Raw genomic sequence first — 19,814 nt, 5'->3', positions numbered from 1 at the left:
ACCGCACTATTATTATGCGGCCGCAGAATTCAAGAGTGCGGCTGCACTTAGAAATGTGCGGTCCGTAGAAGTCCCTCCTGTCAAGCTCAAATTCAAGAGTGCGGCCGTACTCAAAAATGTGCGGTTCGCAGAATATGAAGACGTGCGGACGCAACCCAGAATTGTGCAGCCGCAGAAGTCCATACTATCAAGCCCAGCTTTAAAGTGCGGACTGCACACAGAATTGTGCGGCCGCAGAACCTCCGCAGGGGCAATTTTGTCCGATAATTTCAGCTTTGTATAAATAGTTCTTTTTGTCAAATTTAGGTTATGTTTTGAACTCCAGAAAGTAGATAGCCGATTTTCCTATACTGCTTTGGGAAACTTTATATTAGTTTATCATTTTAACATTGGATTTTCATCCCTTTATCATCTATTATGAGTTTAATCTTATTTTCTTCCTTAGTTTCTTCATTTTTGCCTATGAGTAGCTAAATCCCTAGCTAGGGTTGTGACCCAACCCTAGTGTGGGTACCTAATGGGTGTTTGATTTAGGGCTTGTGTAAGGTTGGATGTATGATATTTAGCCTAGTTCTTGCTTGAATTTAGGAATTAATGGTTGCAAACATTGATTCATGCCTAATTGACTTAGTCTCTACCTGAGAAAGAGAGACTAAGTCTAGGAAAACTTGACTAACAAGAAATTAAAGTGAACTCAAGAAATTGATAGCCCTAATTAAAGGGTTGAATCTAGAGATAGTAAGACCTGACTTGAGCATATATCAAAGATTTTGTGAATTACCCATTTGGACTTGAGAAAGCCAAATTGGGCAAAATCACTCTAACTACCGAGAGGTATCGAGTGGGTAATCGCGTGTTGATTGCTATATTATACCCCGACCAACGAAGCATGCCCTAAAGCTCACAACCCGCTAGGTAACCACCTAGGTGGTGGAAGTCACAGCTCTATATTTTTTATAAACTTGAAAAACAACAACACCAAAAATATCGTTCTATAGCTTTACATTTACAAATAATAGCATAAATTTTAGAAGTAGAAAGAATCGAAACACAGTTTGTGGAAGTGCATTTTAGGCACGTCATACACTTAGTCTAAGTATATACCTAATTCAATATAAGCTCTCTGAGGAATCGACCCCGACTCCAAGTTGGATAATTATAATTGCATCGACCGCTTCACAATCCCAATCAGTGGTGTGAATTTGGGCAACATCATTTTTTGGTGCTGTTGCCGGGGAGCTAAAAGCGGATTTAGCTATATATTTGGTTTTTTGTATGACTTGTCTTCTTTTACTTCCGAGTTACTAACCTTTTTGTGAATCGATTATAGGTACAAAAATGGCTCTCAACAATGATCCTCTCGGAAACTTGCCTTTGGGGGAGGAAGTGGACGATGACCAAGGTGATGAGGTTCCTCTTGAACCTCAAGAAAATAGGCGAGGCCGACCGCCTCATGACAATATTACCATCCCTACCCCAGCACAACCAAGAGCGGCTCCACACCGGGTGTTGCCAAACGAAGGATACGCAAGTGCCATAGTCCCGCCCCATTTCTCACATTGCTAGAGCAACAGGAATTCTTCACCGGGGCTCCAAGTCAAAATGCATACAAACGCTTGAGGAGGTTTGTAGACACTTGTTGGGGGAGTAAACAGACCAACGTCTCCGAGGATGCTCTAAGGTTGAGGCTATTTCCCTGCTCTCTATGGGGGAAAGCCTTGGATTGGTTAGAAAGATTGCCAAACCATTCTATCCATACATGGGATGAATTGGCGGAAAAATTCATTGCCAAGTTCTTTTCTCTCGGGAATATGGCTACTCTTCGAGATGAGATTCTAGCATTCAAGCAAGAACCCAATGAGCCTTTGCACGAGATTTGGGAGTGGTACCGTACTATGGTGAAAGAGTGCCTGAATAATGACATGACTGAGGCTATGATTCAACAAACCTTCTACAGGGGGATCAATAGTACCAATCAATGCGTGGTCAACCAACTTGCCGGTGGGAATTTCATGACAACACCATATGCTGAAGCTTGTGAGATTTTAGATGAAATGGCCGATACTTCATCGGCATGGCAAAGTAGAGCTAATGTTCCTCAAGGTGATCCAAATGTGATTCACCTACACAAAGAATTGCATGATCATGGGCAAGCAATTGCCGAGTTGACCACAACAATGAATCAATTAGCCAAATCTCAACTTCAACAAGTTCAAGGTCCTAAGCAAGTAAATACAATGGAAGGTGTTAACATGATGGTGAACAAGCAAAGGCAAAAGGGTCAACAAGTGCAAAACCGTGTGGAACAATTTTTGCAAGATGATAATGGGTTTGACCAAGACGAATCATACAATGAGCAATAGGAAGAAGTGCAATATGTGAACAACTACCAAGGGCAAAGAAACAACTCTCAAGGCCCGAATCAACAACAATGGCGATCTCAAGAAAATCAAGGAAATTGGAACAATCAAAACCACCAGGGCAATTGGAGTGGTGGTAACAACAATCAAGGTAATTGAAACAATAACAATAATCAAGGCAATTGGAATAATCAAGACAACCAAGGCAATTGGGGTGGCAACAATCAAGGATATTGCGGAGGCAACAACCAAGGGGGTTGGAACAATAACCAAGGGAATCTGGGGTAGGGCTTTCAAAGGCCCCTGATGTATCAACAACCAAGCAACCCACCTCCTTATCCGTCTCACGGTTCTAGCTCTTCCAATAATGAGATGGGACGGATTGAAAATATGTTCAAACAAATGATGGAGAAAAATGCTGACTCTGATGCTCAACTAGCCTCTCACAACACTTCAATCCGCAACTTGGAGGTTCAATTAGGTCAAATCTTGCAAGCTTTAAACACTCGTCCTAAGGGGGAACTACCTAGTGACACGGTGGTGAACCCGAAGGGTGGGAACAACATGGGACATGCCATGGCTGTAACCACAAAGAGTGAAAAAGGTGGGGAGGCAACAACCTCAAACCAAATAAGAATTGTGGATGATGATGTAATGATTCAAGAAGTTAAAATTCCAAGCAATGTGGTTCAAGCTAATGAAGAAGTGAGAATTGATATTGATAAAAATGTGGAAGAGACTCAAGAAGAAGTGAACCCGTCTAGGGAACACGTGATTGACATACCGGAAACGGTAGTGCCAAAGGCCAAGGCACCAATGCCAAGGCCTCCTCCTTCATACCCTCAAAGGCTCGCCAAGAAAAATAGCGAGAACCAATTCAAGAAGTTTATTGACATGATAAAGAGCTTATCTATTACTGTATCATTACTTGAGGCGTTGGAACAAATGCCCGGCTATGCAAAGTTCATGAAGGATTTGGTGACAAAGAAAAGATCAATGAATTGTGAGACTATCAAGATGACACATCAAGTGAGTGCTATTGTGTACTCAATGGATCCAAAGTTGGAAGATCCTGGCGCTTTCACAATCCCTTGCACTATTGGGAGCGCCGACTTTGCCAAAGCTCTATGTGATCTAGGGGCGAGTATCAACTTGATGCCCTACTCGGTGTTCAAAACTTTGGGAATTGGGCAACCAAGACCCACATATATGAGGTTACAAATGGCGAATCGTAATATGAAGAGACCATTGGGTATTATTGATGATGTGTTGGTTCGTGTTGATAAGTTCATCCTCCCGACGGACTTTGTGATTCTTGATTGCGAAGTGGACTATGAGGTGCCTATTATCTTGGGTAGACCTTTCCTTGCTAATGGAAGGATCTTGTTGATGTGGAAGCCGGTGATCTCACCTTCCGGGTGGGTGATGAAAAGGTGGTTTTACATGTGTGCAAATCTATGAGGCAACCGAATAGCAATGAAGTTTGTTCGTTTGTGGACTTAGTGACCGAGGTGATTGTTGATGATGCTAGTGCCATGATGAATGTTGATGATACTTTGGAGGCCATATTGCTTAATCATGATGATGATGAGAAGGATGGCTATGTGGAATGTGTGAATTCATTGCAAGGAATGGGGTCGTACACATATGAACCCCGCAAATTGTCCTTAGATCTTGAAAACCGGAAGACTCCTCCAACAAAGCCCTCAATCGAGGAGCCTCCCACTTTGGAGTTAAAGCCATTGCCTCCACATCTCAGGTATGAATTCCTTGGCCCATGTTATACTTTACCGGTTATTCTTTCCTCTTGATTGCCTAATGTGCATGTAGATGCTACTTTGGCGGTGCTACAAAAGAGGAAGAAAGCTATCAGATAGACATTGGCGGATATTCAGGGTATAATCCCCGCCTTCTGCATGCACAAGATTATTTTGGAGGAGGATGCCGAACCCTCCGTTGAACATTAAAGAAGATTAAATGAAGCAATGCAAGAGGTTATGAAGAAGGAGATCATAAAATGGTTGGATGCCGGGGTTGTTTACCCCATTTCCGATAGCTCGTGGACTTCTCCGGTGCAATGTGTCCTAAAGAAGAGGGCATGACTGTGGTCACAAATGACAAGAACGAGTTGATACCCACAAGAACGGTGACCGGGTGGAGAGTGTGTATGGACTATTGGAAGCTCAACAAAGTCACTCGGAAAGATCATTTCCCACTCCCATTTCTTGACCAAATGCTTGATAGGTTGGCCGGTCGATCTTTCTATTATTTCCTTGATGGATATTCCGGCTACAATCAAATTATTATTGCTCCGGATGACCAAGAGAAGACTACTTTCACTTGTCCCTATGGTACTTTCACATTCTCGCGAATGCCATTTGGGTTATGCAATGCACCAGCGACTTTTCAACGGTGTATGATGGCCATCTTCACCGACATGGTGGAGGATTTTCTTAAGGTCTTCATGGATGACTTTTCCGTGGTTGGAAATTCTTTTGATGATTACTTGAACAACTTGGATAAGGTCTTGGAAAGATGTGAGGACACAAACTTGGTTTTGAATTGGGAGAAATGTCACTTCATGGTCTAGGAAGGCATTATCCTCGGCCACAAAATTTCAAAGCATGGTATTGAGGTCGACAAGGACAAAATATAGGTGATCTCTAAACTCCCACCCCCAACATCCATGAAGGGAGTGGGGAGATTCTTGGGTCATACGGGGTTCTATCGCCGATTCATCAAGGATTTTTCCAAAGTGGTGAACCTCTTGTGTAAACTGTTAGAGAAGGATTCCAAGTTCCATTTCAACGAGGACTGTATTATGGCATTCGAATTGCTCAATTTCCAATTGAGTACTACTCCTATTATCACCACACCGGATTGGAGCTTGCCTTTCGAGCTCATGTGTGATGCAAATGATGTGGCGATTGGAGCAGTTTTGGGGCAACGTATCAACAAAATCTTCCATCCGGTCTACTATGCTAGCAAGACCATGAATGATGCCCAAGTCAATTACACAGTGACCAAAAAAGAGCTACTTGCTATTGTCTTTGCTATGGAGAAGTTCCGCCCGCACTTGATGGGTACAAAGGTGATTGTCCATACCGATCATGCAGCGCTTCGGTACTTAATGAACAAAAAGGATTCAAAGGCAAGGTTAATGCTGTGGGTGCTTCTATTGCAAGAGTTTGATCTAGAGATTCAAGACTGCAAGGGTAGTGAAAATCAAGTGGCAGACTACTTGTCTCATTTGGAGGAGGAGGGGAGGCCACATGACGGCCTTGAGATTAATGACTCCTTCCTCAATGAGCAACATCTAGCCATTTCAAGTGTTGAAAAAATGTGGACCGCACAATTTTGTATGCCACAGCAGAGAAGAATCTGCGGCCACACAACTGGAGACCCAAAAATCCAACTCTCTGAAGTTTTGAATTGCAGAGAAAAGGCCATTCTGCGGCCGCACACAAAATTGTGCAGAGCGCACAAATTTCTGCGGCCGCACTAACTATCGTGCGGACCGCAGAACTTCAGCAAGGTTCAGGTAAAGAGTGCGGACCACACTCAGCTTCAATTTTGACCGACTTTGGTCAACCTATAAATAGGACCTCATTGCACTATTCACAACTTTACACACTCTGAACTTTTGAGACCTAAGCAAGCACAGTGCACACAAAGTACCTCACACTCCACATTCATTTCATTAGTGTAGATTCTTACATGCATCCTACATCACTGGTATGTTCAATTCATGTTTAGATTTTTCAATTTTTTAGTTTTTGTTCTTAATTAGTATAGTTATTTTTAGGCCTAAAATATCAAATGTTCTCCATGTGTGCTTGAAATTGTGTGGGTAATGTCATGTGTGCTCATTATGGACTGGGTAGATCATTCATCATATTTATTTTGCAAATACCATGTCTAAATTGTGCAAAAATGTGAAAATCCTAAAGTCAGTGCCGTTTGAGTTCAAATTGTGCGGCCGTACATGAAATTGTGCGGTCCGCAGATTCTCAATTAGGGCAAAATGTTAAGCATGAAATGCGTGACCGCACTCAAAATTGTGCAGACCACAGAAAATTGTGCGGTCCGCTGAAAAATGTATGCGAACGCACTTTGGAACTTCATAGAACCAGTAGTCTGAACCTAGTTTTGTGTGGCCACATTCAAAATTTTACGGTCCCTACATCAGAATGTGCGACCGCACTTTGAAATTATGCGGTCCGCACAAGGCAGTCTGCGGCTGCACTCAATATTGTGCGGACCGCACTTTCACCTATGCACATTGTTTCTCTTGCAACTGTTAACACACTGCTTCTGGACTTTAACTGACTCATGTTGCTTTGTATTGCAGACAATGGTTCCATCAAGAGGTAGATGTGATACTTCTAAAGGGAGGGGTGAACCCTCCCGAGGCCGAGGCAAGGGTACTCAACCTCTCGCAGTACAGACGAAAGAAATAGCCAAGAAGCAAACCACTGGGAGAGGTAGGGCCGCAGATCCCTTAGAATCAAGCTCGTATATCCCATATACGGAAGCCTCCGAGGGTTACTCAGTGGAGGTACAACCTAAGGCCCAGTCCCAACCACCACAATTCACTGGGAGATACCAACTGCGCAACGAACCCTCCACCACAACAAGTTCTTTTGAGGGATCCGATGCCGGTGGCCAGGGTTCAGGGTCTTCCTCTACACACACTCCCACTGCACCAGTTGTAGTAGATGATGATGATGTTCCTGATGATGGTAGGGGAGGTGACACTAGATTGAGTGGCCTAGAGAGGTCGAAGAAGAAGGAGGCATGGGAAGATAGGTTTGTGAGCTTGACAGCCTTCACACAGTTCAGAGAATGGTGGCCCCAGAGATCGCTCACACTTGAGCGACAGTTCTTATTGAAGGATTTGGATCGATACAATCCAAATGTGCTTAGACAGTTTAGTGAGCACAAGGGGTGGAAAATGTGGTTCACCCAGAGTGTTATAGATGCCAAGGAGCATTTGGTACGGGAGTTCTATGCCAATGTGGTACACATCAAGAAGGGTACCAAAGTGACCAAGGTGAGGAACTTGAAAGTCATATTTGACCAAATCACTCTGAACACTTACTTAGGGTTCGAGGAGGTAGAGGCAATCCAGTACTTGGAGAAGCTTGCTATGGGTGATGCAGCTCGCCCTTGGCTAGCAGAGATGTTGCCAACACAGGACCACTACCACCGTGGATCACAGCGGGGGTTCCCATTGCACGGGCTACCCTCAACTTTGAAGCAAAGGGGTGGAAAACGTTTTTGTGCAGCCGTATTGACTCAAGCCAGAATGAGAACAATCTTACTATTCCTCGAGCAATTTTGGTGGCATCTATTATGGACAAGCACCCAATCAATGTGGGTGCCATCATGTCGGCCAACATGTCAGTGGTTGTCCAAAAAGGTGAAAGCTCCTACCCATATCCCAACACCCTCACAGAACATTTCACAGATGCAAAGGTGGAGCCGAGGAGGTTTGATACAAAAGTGCGGGCCAAGAAGCCCTTTTCATGGTACTCCTTGCAAGGTCTGGGAAACCCAAAGTTCAAGGATAAGGAAACTACCACTGTTGGCCAGTCTGATGAGACATCGGTGATGGTTATAGATTCTGTTGCAGAGCCATCTACAGCTCCCACGCCTTCCACAGCAGCCGGTCCTTCCACCGAGACAGCTGATATGGCACCACTTTCATCTTCTAGACCATCAGCATCAGTACCAGTTCCTGCCTCATCCACATATCCACTCACTGCGCTGCGAGTCTCCCAGACATTGGCGAGTCTCAACAGCTGGATGCAGACAACTACTTCAAAGCTGTCTGACATATCCAGTGTTGTTGCATCACAGTCTTCTACACCAGCAGCACCACAGGTTCCTCTGTCAGTGGAGGAAACATTGAAGAAGATCCTGGATAACCAGAAGACCATTGTGGATACACTGGTGGCACATGGGAGAGCTATTGAGGAGTTGGGCAAACAGGCGAAGAAGATGAGGAAATCCCAGGCCTCGAAGAAATCAGTGGAGAGATTGAGAAAAGAGGTGACAAATATTGTAGTAGCTGGTGATTTACCATTTGACATACTGATGGAGACAGATCCATCAGTACCAGCAGACCCAGCATCACCATCAGCAGAGGCACCAGCTGGCCAGTCTGACGAGCCAGACCTTGCTACCCGTACTGCCGAGGAGGTGCTTCAGATGTTCACCAATCTCGTTGTTCCCCGGGCAGAGGATGATGAGATCCAGTTGGAGAAGCTTGAGGGTGGTGATGCTGCCATGGAACCTGAGACCACATAGGGAGTTTTCTTTACTCTCTACCCTCACTTATTTTGATTTTGCTAAGCATTGAGGACAATGCTTATTTTTATTCAGGGGGTGGTCTATTTTGGTTGGTTTGATTTGATGACATTGGCCTGTAATAACTTTAATATTATTTTTTCTTTTATCTTTATTTTTTCTTTCATTATGTATATATTCCTCCCTCTCTTTTGATGTATATATTCTATTCCCCTCGGTTTGTATATTCATTTGTCTTACTTTCAGTAGTTTATTTCATAGCTTCTTTATTTTATTTTCTCAGTAGTCTAGCTTCTTATTTATATTAATAGCTTCTTTTTGATTCGGTAGCTTCTTTTTATGTTTAAGTGAGTAATAAACCTTTGGTTTTCTTAATGCCACGGTTCTATCCAAAGGTGGGTTTTGTGTGAACTTGGTGGCTCTTCCCAACGATGGATGACGTGACAACCTTCTTAAGGGATTGAGTCCGTTTTTGATGTTTAGGTAGAAACAGTAGTGTTAATGAATATAAAAGGGTCAAGCATGCTTCACTTGGTACCAACACGCTTAACTACACACTTATGGTTAAAAATAAGCTCTTGGAAAGAAATATCTCTAGTTAGTGACTTTTGTCTTGACTTAGGCAATCATCGGGTGGTTTAGTCGAACCATTAGCGATCTTCAATCTTGAATAAGGTTATTGTGGGCCCTCGACTCTATCCTCTTTGACAATCCGGTTGTGTCAGAGGTGAGATATTTTGTTACAAGTCCAAGTACCCGTGCGAATGGTTTAGAACTTGCCCCAAATGTGTTTCTAGGCAAAATTCTAAGTTTGCTTGGCTTGAGAAGTGATTGTAGGCTCTCCTTGACCCATTTTGAAACCTTCCATGGCCCAGCAATGATGTTATCCTTAGTCAACCCTTTTGAGCCTAAAGCTTTTTTCATTCGATAACCATGTTACAAGCCTTTACTCGTCCTATAGTGACCATCTCTTGGCACCCGAGCTTTCCTTAGCACTCACGAGAAACAAATGGTGAAAACATAAGTTTGGGGGAGAGATGAGGAGTTTGAAAGTGGTAGCAAGACACAAGATGAGAAAAGAAATAAATAAAAGGAAAGGCAAAGAAAAAGAAAGAAAGAACAAAAGAAAAACACAAAAAGAAAGTGAATAATTTGAAGGGTTGAAAGGATTCAAAAGAAAGCAAAAGTGCAAAGTGTGGAGAAAACAAAAAAGGCGAATATGAATATCATGACCAAGAAAGAGTGATGTCAAGTCTCTCTAGTTCCCCTAAGGAAAAAGAAAATGACTCAAAGAGTCGGCAAAGTATGAGCCAAAAAGAGAAAATGGAGTGCTAAAGGAAATATGAACCCGTTCCATTCTAACGTTTCCCTCCTTAACCCCAAAGCCTTCATTACACGCCGAAAAAGCCCTACGTGATTTCAAGGTGAGTAAGCTTACATTAGTGGTGATTTATATGAGGGGCAAGCATATGGTACTTAGAGCCGTTCTTATGATATTCTTTTGAGAGTGATGAGCGAACCTTTCACGAATCATTGAATTGAGTGCTACATTCTTGAGTGAGATGAGCTTACGGAGAGTATAGGAGGAGGAGTTAGGGATCCACAGTAACCTACATGAAAGTGCGAACTTCCTTGATGAGTAAAGTCAACTCTTGATGCTCAAGTGTCACATTAGAGCTATTTGTGCTTTAACATTCAAACACATGGCCTTGTAGATAATTCATGAGTGTATGGGTAATTGTTAGTCCCAATTGATGTGTGTTTGATGCAACGTAGGCCAGCTGAAATAGCTCTTTTCTTGTGGAGGTGGGAATTATCTTATTTGCTTGAGGACAAGCAAAAGCTTATGTTTGGGGGAATTGATAAGTAGGGATCTTGACTACTTATTTTCACTCTTTTACTTTAGTTTTAGCTCAAACATGCTTAAAGGTATTCCCGAAAAATGATAAAATGTACTTACTTGCAGGAGCATTGGAAAAAGAGCCAAAACGATGAAATTCAACTCAAGAAGGAATATTTTTTGACAAGGACTAAAACCAAGCAAAAAGAGAAAAGTGCGGACCGCACAATATTGAGTGCAGCCGCAGACTATGAAGGACCTCTGACATAATTCCTTTGCAAAGTGAGGACCGCAAAATTATTGTGCGGTCGCAAAAGATAAGGTTCAGAGAGATGGAGTTCTGAGTCCATGAAGAAGTGCGGACTGCACTATTATTGTGCGGCCGCAGAATTCAAGAGTTCGGTTGCACTTAGAAATGTGCGGTCCGCAGAAGTCCCTCCTGTCAAGCTCAAATTCAAGAGTGCGGCCGCACTCAGAAATGCGCGGGCCGCAGAATATGAAGACGTGCGGCCACAACCCAGAACTGTGCGGCCGCAGAAGTCCATACTGTCAAGCCCAGCTTCAAAGTGCGGACCACACATAGAATTGTGCTGCCGCAGAACCTCCGCAGGGGCAATTTTGTTCGATAATTTCAGCTTTGTATAAATAGTTTTTTTAATCAAATTTAGGTTAAGTTTTGAACTCCAGAAAGTAGATAGCCGATTTTCCTATACTGTTTTGGGAAACTTTGTATTAGTTTATCATTTTAACATTGGATTTTTATCCCTTTATCATCTATTATGAGTTTAATCTTAGTTTCTTCATTTTTGCCTATGAGTAGCTAAATCCCTAGCTAAGGTTGTGACCCAACCCTAGTATGGGTACCTAATGGGTGTTTGATTTAGGGCTTGTGTAAGGTTGGGTGTATGATATTTAGCCTAGTTCTTGCTTGAATTTAGGAATTAATGGTTCCATACATTGATTCATGCCTAATTGACTTAGTCTCTACTTAAGAAAGAGAGACTAAGTCTAGGAATACTTGGCTAACAAGAAATTGGAGTGAACTCAAGAAACTGATAGCCCCAATTAAAGGGTTGAATCTAGAGATAGTAAGACCCGACTTGAGCATATATCAACGATTTTGTGAATTACCCATTTGGACTTGAGAAATCCAAATTAGGCAAAACCACTATAACTACCGAGAGGTATCGAGTGGGTAATCGCGTGTTGATTTCTATATTACACCCCGACCAATGAAAGATGCCCTAAAGCCTACAACCCGTTAGGTAACCACCTAGGTGGAAGTCACATCCCTAGATCTTTTATAAACTTGAAAAAACAACAACAACAAAAATATCGTTCTATAACTTTACATTTACAAACAATAGCATAAATTTTAGAAGTAGAAAGAATCAAAACATAGTTTGTGGAAGTGCATTTTAGGCACGTCATACACTTAGTCTAAGTATATACCTAATTCAATATAAGATCTTTGAGAAATCGACCCCGACTCAATGTTGGGAAATTATAATTGCATCGACCGCTTCACAATCCCAATCAGTGGTGTGAATTTGGGCGACATCAAGCCGGCGTGACCAGCTCTGGCACCAGCTGTGCCTATTGTAATTCCAGGCCTTTAGGAGGCTTTGTCCCAGATATTGACAGTTTGCACTGGCCTTGCTCAGGTGGTTTCGGCTCAGGCCGAACCATCCACTTCTCAGGCTGCGGGAGGTACTCATACCCCTGTTGCCTGTGCTGAGTCAGATAATGGTGAGGGTTTACTGGATAAGTGCCAGCGGATACTTCGGACAACGAGTATTCTGGAGACCATTGGGGTCTCATTCACTACTTTTTAGTTTTCTGGGGTTGCCTTCAGATGGTGGGAGGCTTACAAGAGGCGCAGGCCAGTCGGTGCAGTACCACTTACATGGAAAGAGTTCTATATTATCTTTTTGGAGAAGTTCGTACTGCAGTCTCGTAGAGCGGAGCTGTGCAGACAAATTGAGAAGCTTCGGCAGGATGGCATATTTGTGACCCAGTATGAGATGAGGTTTTCTGAGTTGGCTCATCATGCAGTTTGGTTGGTTCCCACTGATAGGGAGAGGATTAAGAGGTTCATTGATGTCCTCATGTATCAGTTGCAGTTGCTTATGACTAGGGAGAGGGTATCTGGTGCCACTTTTGACGAGGTGGTTGACATTGATCGGCAGATAGAGGTGGTCCATAGCCAGGAGTGTGGTGAGAGAGAGACCAAGAGGCCTCCAGGTTCGGGCGGTTTCAGTGGGGTACCTTCTTGGAGACAGTCCTACCACAGTAGGGGTCGCCCTTATATGCCCGCTCAGACGACTCGTCCAGCTCATCGTTGTGCATCAGCTAGCCACGGTTCTTACAGTGCTCACTCAGGCCAGTCTTTATTTAGTGCACTACCAGTGCAAAGTTCTCACCATGCCTCATCCGCTCAGGCTTCTACAAATAATTCCTCGGGTTATCAAGAGCAGCAGTTCCATCAGAGGAAGGGTTGTTTCGAGTGCAGAGAATTTGGTCATTTCAAGAGAGATTGTCATAGGATGTTGAGTGGGGCTCCACAGTAGAGTTCTCAATCGACAGTACCAGCACCAACAGTTACACCACCTGCCCAGCCAGCTCGGGGTAGAGCTCAGCTAGTTAGGGGTCGCCTAATAGGGGGAGGCCGATCAAGTGGTGGTCAGGCCCGATTCTATGCCTTTCCTGCCAGGCCAGATGGCGTTGCTTCAGATGCAGTAATCACATGTATTGTATCAGTGTTCCACATGGAAGCTTCTATATTATTTGACCCTGGTTTTACTTATTCGTATGTATCATAGTACTTTACTCATCATCTGGATATGCCCCGTGGGTCCTTAGCTTCACTTATTCATGTATCTATGCCGGTGGGCGATACTATTATTGTGGATTGTGTGTATCGGTCATGTGTGGTAACTATTGGGGGACTGGAGACTAGAGTTGATCTCTTATTGCTTAGTATGGTTGATTTTGATGTAATCTTGGGTATGGATTGGTTGTCTCCATGTCATGCTATTCTGGACTGTCACACAAAAATCGTAACATTGGCAATGCCGGGTTTGTCGAAGGTCGAATGGAGAGGGTCTCTAGATTATGTTCCCAACAGGGTAATTTCTTATTCGAAGGCCCAACGTATGGTTGGGAAGGGGTGTTTGTCATATTTGGCCTTTGTGAGAGATGTTGATGCAGATACTCCTACCATTGATTCAGTACCGGTAGTGCGAGACTTTTCGGATGTATTTCCTACAGACCTGTTGTGTATGCCACCCGACAGGGATATTGATTTTGATATTGACTTGGTGTCGGGCACTCAGCCCATTTCTATTCCTCCATATCGTATGGCACCAGCTGAGTTAAAATAATTGAAAGAGAAACTTCAGGAACTTCTTGATAAGGGGTTTATTAGGTCTAGTGTGTCGCCTTGGGGTGCACCGGTTCTATTTGTGAAAAAGAAAGATGGTACTATACGTATGTGTATCGACTACAGGCAGTTGAACAAAGTTACAATCAAGAATAAGTATCATTTACCGCGTATTGATGATTTATTTGACCAGCTTCAGGGAGCGAAGGTATTCTCCAAAATTGATCTGAGATCCATGTATCACAAGTTTAAAATTTGGGACTCGAATATTCTAAAGACGGCATTTAGGACCCGCTATGGTCACTATGAATTTTTCGTGATATCTTTTGGGTTGAACAATGCCCCAGCAGCATTTATGCACTTGATGAATAGTATATTCCATCCATATCTTGATTTATTTGTCGTAGTATTTATTGATAATATCTTGGTATACTCACGTAGCTAGAAGGAGCATGTACAACACTTGGGTATTATATTACAGAGGCTTAGAGAGGAGAGACTTTATGCCAAATTCTCTAAGTATGAGTTCTGGCTTAGTTCGATGGCATTCTTGGGATGCATAGTGTCCAGTGAAGGAATTACGGTGGATCCAAAGAAGATAGAGGCAGTTCAGAGTTGGCACAGTCCATCTTCAGCTACTGAGATTCAGAGTTTTCTCGGCTTGGCCGATTATTATCGTCGCTTCGTGGAGGGTTTCTTGTTTATTGTGACGCCTATGACTAATTTGACCCAGAAAGGTGCTCCGTTCAGGTGGTCAGATGAGTCTGAAGAGAGCTTTCAGAAGCTCAAGACAGCTTTGACTACAGCCCCAGTATTGGTGTTGCCTACAGGTTCAGGGTCTTATACTGTGTATTGTGATGTATCGCATGTTGGTCTCGACGCATTTCTGATGCAAGACGGAAGGGTGATTGCTTATACATCCAGAAAATTAAAGGTACATGAGAAGAATTATCTGGTCCACGACCTTGAGTTAGCATCTATAGTCCATGCCTTGAAGATTTGGCAGCATTATTTGTACGGTGTCCATTGTGAGGTTTATACTGATCACCGGAGTCTACAACATCTGTTTAAATAAAAAGATCTTAATTTGCTGCAGCGAAGGTAGTTGGAGTTGCTTAAGGATTATGATATCACCATTCTCTATCATCCCAGAAAGGCCAATGTGTTGGCCGATGCCTTGAGTCGTAAGGCAGAGAGTTTGGGCAGCTTAGCATACTTACCGGTAGCAGAAAGGCTGTTAGCCTTGGATGTTCAGGCCTTGGACAACCAGTTTGTTAGATTGGATGTTTTCAATTCGAGCCGAGCCGAGTTTTGGCTTGTGTGATTTCTCAGTCTTCTCTTTATGATCGTATCAGAGAGCGCCAGTATGATGACCCCCATCTGCTTGTCCTTAAGGACACAGTTCAACACGATGATGCCAAGGAAGTCACTATTGGAGATGAGGGTGTATTATAGATATAGGGTAGGCTATGTGTACCCAATGTAGATAGTTTGTGTGAGTTGATTCTCTAGGAGGCTCACAGTTCGCGGTACTCCATTCATACGGGTGCTGCAAAGATGTATCAGGACTTGAGATAACACTATTGGTGGAGGATGATGAAGAACGACATAGTGGAATATGTAGCTCGGTGCCTAAATTGCTAGCAGGTGAAGTACGAGCACCAGAGACCGGGCGGATTACTTCAGAAGCTAGAAATTTCAGAGTGGAAATGGGAATGAATTACTATGGATTTTATTATTGCGCTTCCAAGAACGCAGAAGAGGTTCGATGCTATTTGGATGATTGTGGATAGGCTGACCAAGTCCGCGTATTTTATTCCAGTTGGTATTACTTATTCTTCGGAGCTGTTGGCTGAGATTTATATATGCGAGGTTGTTCGACTACACGGTGTGCCAGTGTACATCATTTCAGATCGGGGCACATAGTTCACATCACAGTTTTGGAGAGCAGTGTAGCGAGAATTAGGTACACAAGTTCAACTGAGTACAACATTTCACCCTCAAATGGACGGACAGTCCGAGTGCACTATTCAAATTTTGGAGGATATGCTACGCGCTTGTGTCCTTAATTTTGGGGGTTCTTGGGATTAATTTCTGCCACTGGCAGAGTTTGCTTACAATAACAGTTACCAATCGAGCATTCAGATGGCTCTGTATGAGGATTTATATGGGAGACGATGTCGGTCTCTGGTGGGTTGGTTTGAGCCGGGTGAGACTAGGCTATTGGGTACTAATTTGGATCAAGATGCTTTAGAGAAGGTTAAATTGATTCAGGAGCGGCTTCGCACGGCGCAGTCTAGACAGAAGAGTTATGCCGACCGGAAGGTCCGTGATGTTGCTTCCATGGTTGGGTATAAGGTTTTGCTCAAGATTTCACCCATGAAAGGTGCGTTGAGGTTCTGGAAGAAGGGAAAGTTGAGCCCTCGGTACATTGGGCCGTTTGAGGTACTTAAGAAGATTAGAGAGATGGCTTATGAACTTGAATTGCCACCTAGCCTATCGAGTGTTTATCCAGTGTTTCATGTATCTATGCTCTGGAAGTATGTTGGGGATCCGTCTCATGTTCTGGATTTCAGCACAGTGCAGTTGGATGGTAATTTGACTTACGATATTGAGCCGGTGGCTATATTAGACTGACAGGGTCGAAAGTTGAGATCGAAGAACATAACTTCAGTGAAAGTATAATAGAGAGGCCAGTCAGTCGCAGAAGCTACCTGGGAGATTGAGCGAGAGATACAGAGCAAATATCCACACCTATTTGAGACTCCAGGTAAAATTCTAAACCAGTTCGAGAATGAACGTTTGTTTAAGAGGGGAAGAATGTAACGACCCGGCCGGTCATTTTGAGTATTACAACCTCGTTCCCCCATTTACTACTCAAATTATGCTTTACAGTTGTTATGTGACTTGGCAGGGTGATTGGTTCGGGTCCGGTGAGGTTTTGGAATGAATTGGAACACTTGGTTCCAAGGTTTAAAGCTTAAGTTAAAATAGTGACCGGATGTCGACTTATGTGTAAACAACCCTGGAATAGAGTTTTGATCATTCCAATAGCTCTGTATGGTGATTTTGGACTTATGAGCGTGTCCGGAAAATTATTTGGAATCTCGTAGCTAAATTAGGCTTGAAATGGCGAAAATAAAAATTTAAGTTGGAAGTTTGACCGAGGAGTTGACTTTTTGATATCGGGGCCGGAATCCGAATCTGAAAATTGGAATAGGTTCGTTATGTCATTTATGACTTGTGTACAAAATTTGAGGTCAATCGGACTTCATTTGATAGGTTTCGGCGTTGAATGTAGAGGTTGAAAGTTCTTAGTTTCATTAAGTTTGAATTGGGGTATGATTCGTGGTTTTAGCGCTGTTTGATGTGATTTGAGGCTTCAAATAAGTTCGTGTGATGTTTTAGGACTGATTAGTGTATTTGGTTGAGGTCCTGGGGGCCTCGGGTGAGTTTCGGATGGTTAAACAGACCAAATTTGGACTTGGAGTAATTCCGAAATTTTTCCAGTTCTGATGTAATCGCACCTGCGATGGAAATGGTCGCAGGTGCGCGACCGCAAAAGGGACAAAATGGTCGCAGATGCGTCCTGGACTAGGAAGGGCAGTGACCACAGATGCGCACTCCTTATCGCAGAAGCGGAAAAGGGAAGGGCCAAGCCTCATCACATAAGCGAGTCCGCAGAAGCGCCTCAGACCGTAGAAGCATGAAGGCCCTCGCATCTGCGAGATCGCAGATGCGACTAAGTGCATCTCAGATGCGAAAAATGCCTGGGCAGGATATAAACGAAGGGTCCGAGAGTTTTTCTCATTTTTGGACTTTCAAGCACGGTTTTGGGGCGATTTTGAAAGGGAATTCACGGAAAACTTGAGGTAAGTCACTTATGATCATTGTTAGTCAATAATATTGGATTATCCTTGAGTATTTCGACTAGATTACGTGTTTTTGAGATGAAATTAAAGGATTTGGGCCTAGGGATTTGAAAATAAGAAATTAAGATTTGGAGGTCGAGTTGATGTCGGAATTTGGTAAAATTGGTATGGTTGGACTCGTGGTTGAATGGGCGTTCATATTTTGTAACTTTTGTCGGGTTTCGAGACGTGGGCCCCACAGGTGATTTTTGAGTGCAATTTCGGATTTTGTTGGAAAATTAGTATTTTCATATGGAATTAATTCCTATAATTTATATTGACTGAATCGAATTATTTGTGACTGGATTCGAGGCATTTGGGGACCGATTCGCGAGGCAAAGGCATAGAATAAAGAATTACACAGTATGAGGTAAGTAACAGTTCTAAATTTGGTACTGAGGGTATGAAACCCCGAATTTTTTGTTATGTGATCGGTTTTGAGGTGACACACTTTCTAGGTGACGTGCGTGTAGGTGTGTACCGTAGGAATTGTGACTTGGTCAAATTCCATGGAACTGTGTAGTTGAATAATCTGTTGTTATCTGTACATTCTTCTTGTAGTAGGAAAATTGAACCACAAATCATGTTTGGATTATGTGTTGGCACTGTAAGGACCCACAAAGGCCGTGTACATGTTGAACTCTCTGCTAAATTGTTATTTTTTTACTCAGTCACAAGTTACTTATTTATTTTATCTCAGTCTCTATTGTTCATTTTTGATGCATCATATCATTGTTGTTTGGGTTGAGTTTCATGGTTATTGAGAGCCCGAGAGACTAGAGAGATTTATGACTGAGTGGGTCCGAAGGCCTGATTGTGATATATTATACTATAGCACGTGAGTTGTCCGTGCAACACGTGAGTTGTCCGTGCGGATCCAAATATTATACTATAGCACGTGAGTTGTCTGTGCAGCACGTAAGTTGTCCGTGCGGATCCAGCTATTGATACTATAGCACGTAAGTTGCCTGTGCAGAATATGAGTTGTCCGTGCGGATTATAGCGCTTGGGCTAAAGGAGCCCCTCCGGAGCTTGTACACACCCCTAGTGAGCGCAGGTACCTACTGAGTGTGGGTGCTGAGTGCTGAGTTAGTGGAAGGGCTGAGTAACTATGGTCCAGAGAGGATGCATTTAATTTCATTATTCTTGCACTTCAGCTATCATATATCACTATTTTAAATTTTTTTGAGAGATATTATAAAATATTTCAGTTGAACATGACATGAAATTACTATTTTGGCCTTAAATGTTGAACTTGAAAGCATGCCTACCTTGTTATGTTGGAAATTACTGTAATTGGACTTAACTGTGAAGCTCGTCACTACTTTCAGTTCTTTATTTATTATTGTTACTTGCTGAGTTGGTTGTCCTCATACTATACCCTGCACTTTGTGTGCAGATCCAGGTGTTCCCGGACACAATGGGTGTTGATTTCTTCGCACAGTTGATTATCCGGAGATTCTGAGGTAGCTGCTGGTGTTTCGCAGACCTTGTCTCTCCTTACTTACCTTCTTGATTATTGTATTTTGTCTCAAAATATTATAGACCGTGTTTTTCAGACTTGTGATATATAGATGCTCATGTACTCTGTGACACCTCGATATTTGGGAATTCTGCATTTTATTTTGGGTTTTCGATACCGGCTATGCGAACTTTTACTACTAAAACTGCTTTAAATTCATTCTTTCTAAAAGTGTTGGAAAGATTTAGGAGAAATCTGCTTTTCTAGTACCACGTTAGGAGCCATCACGACAGGTTAGGATTTTGGGTCGTGAAACTATGGATGTTATGATGCTTTACAATACCCGTTGTTTTTTCCGTATGGTCAAAGTGGGTGGCATTGTGGTATTAAGAAGATTTATAGGACAAAAAACATTTCTAGATATCCCAGAACTTTTGAAAATGAAGAGAAATCAAATATAAGAAATGTTTGCTCTCTTGACAGATATCTTGAAATGGAGGCTGAAATTCTACAGAAAGGAAAGCGAAAAAGGAAAACAGTGTATGTC

At 42.8% G+C, this 19,814-nt stretch overlaps 1 protein-coding gene across 1 annotated transcript in view; it reads left to right on the top strand.

Moving 5' to 3' along the window:
* LOC107802410 (metallothionein-like protein type 2) overlaps positions 1 to 19,814 on the top strand; it is a 63,027-nt gene that overhangs the window by 766 nt on the left and 42,447 nt on the right. The window lies entirely within an intron of this gene.

Source organism: Nicotiana tabacum, chromosome 12, assembly GCF_000715075.1.
Source record: "Nicotiana tabacum cultivar K326 chromosome 12, ASM71507v2, whole genome shotgun sequence".
NCBI classification, from domain to species: domain Eukaryota; kingdom Viridiplantae; phylum Streptophyta; class Magnoliopsida; order Solanales; family Solanaceae; genus Nicotiana; species Nicotiana tabacum.
This window is presented reverse-complemented; position numbering and strand designations above follow the sequence as displayed.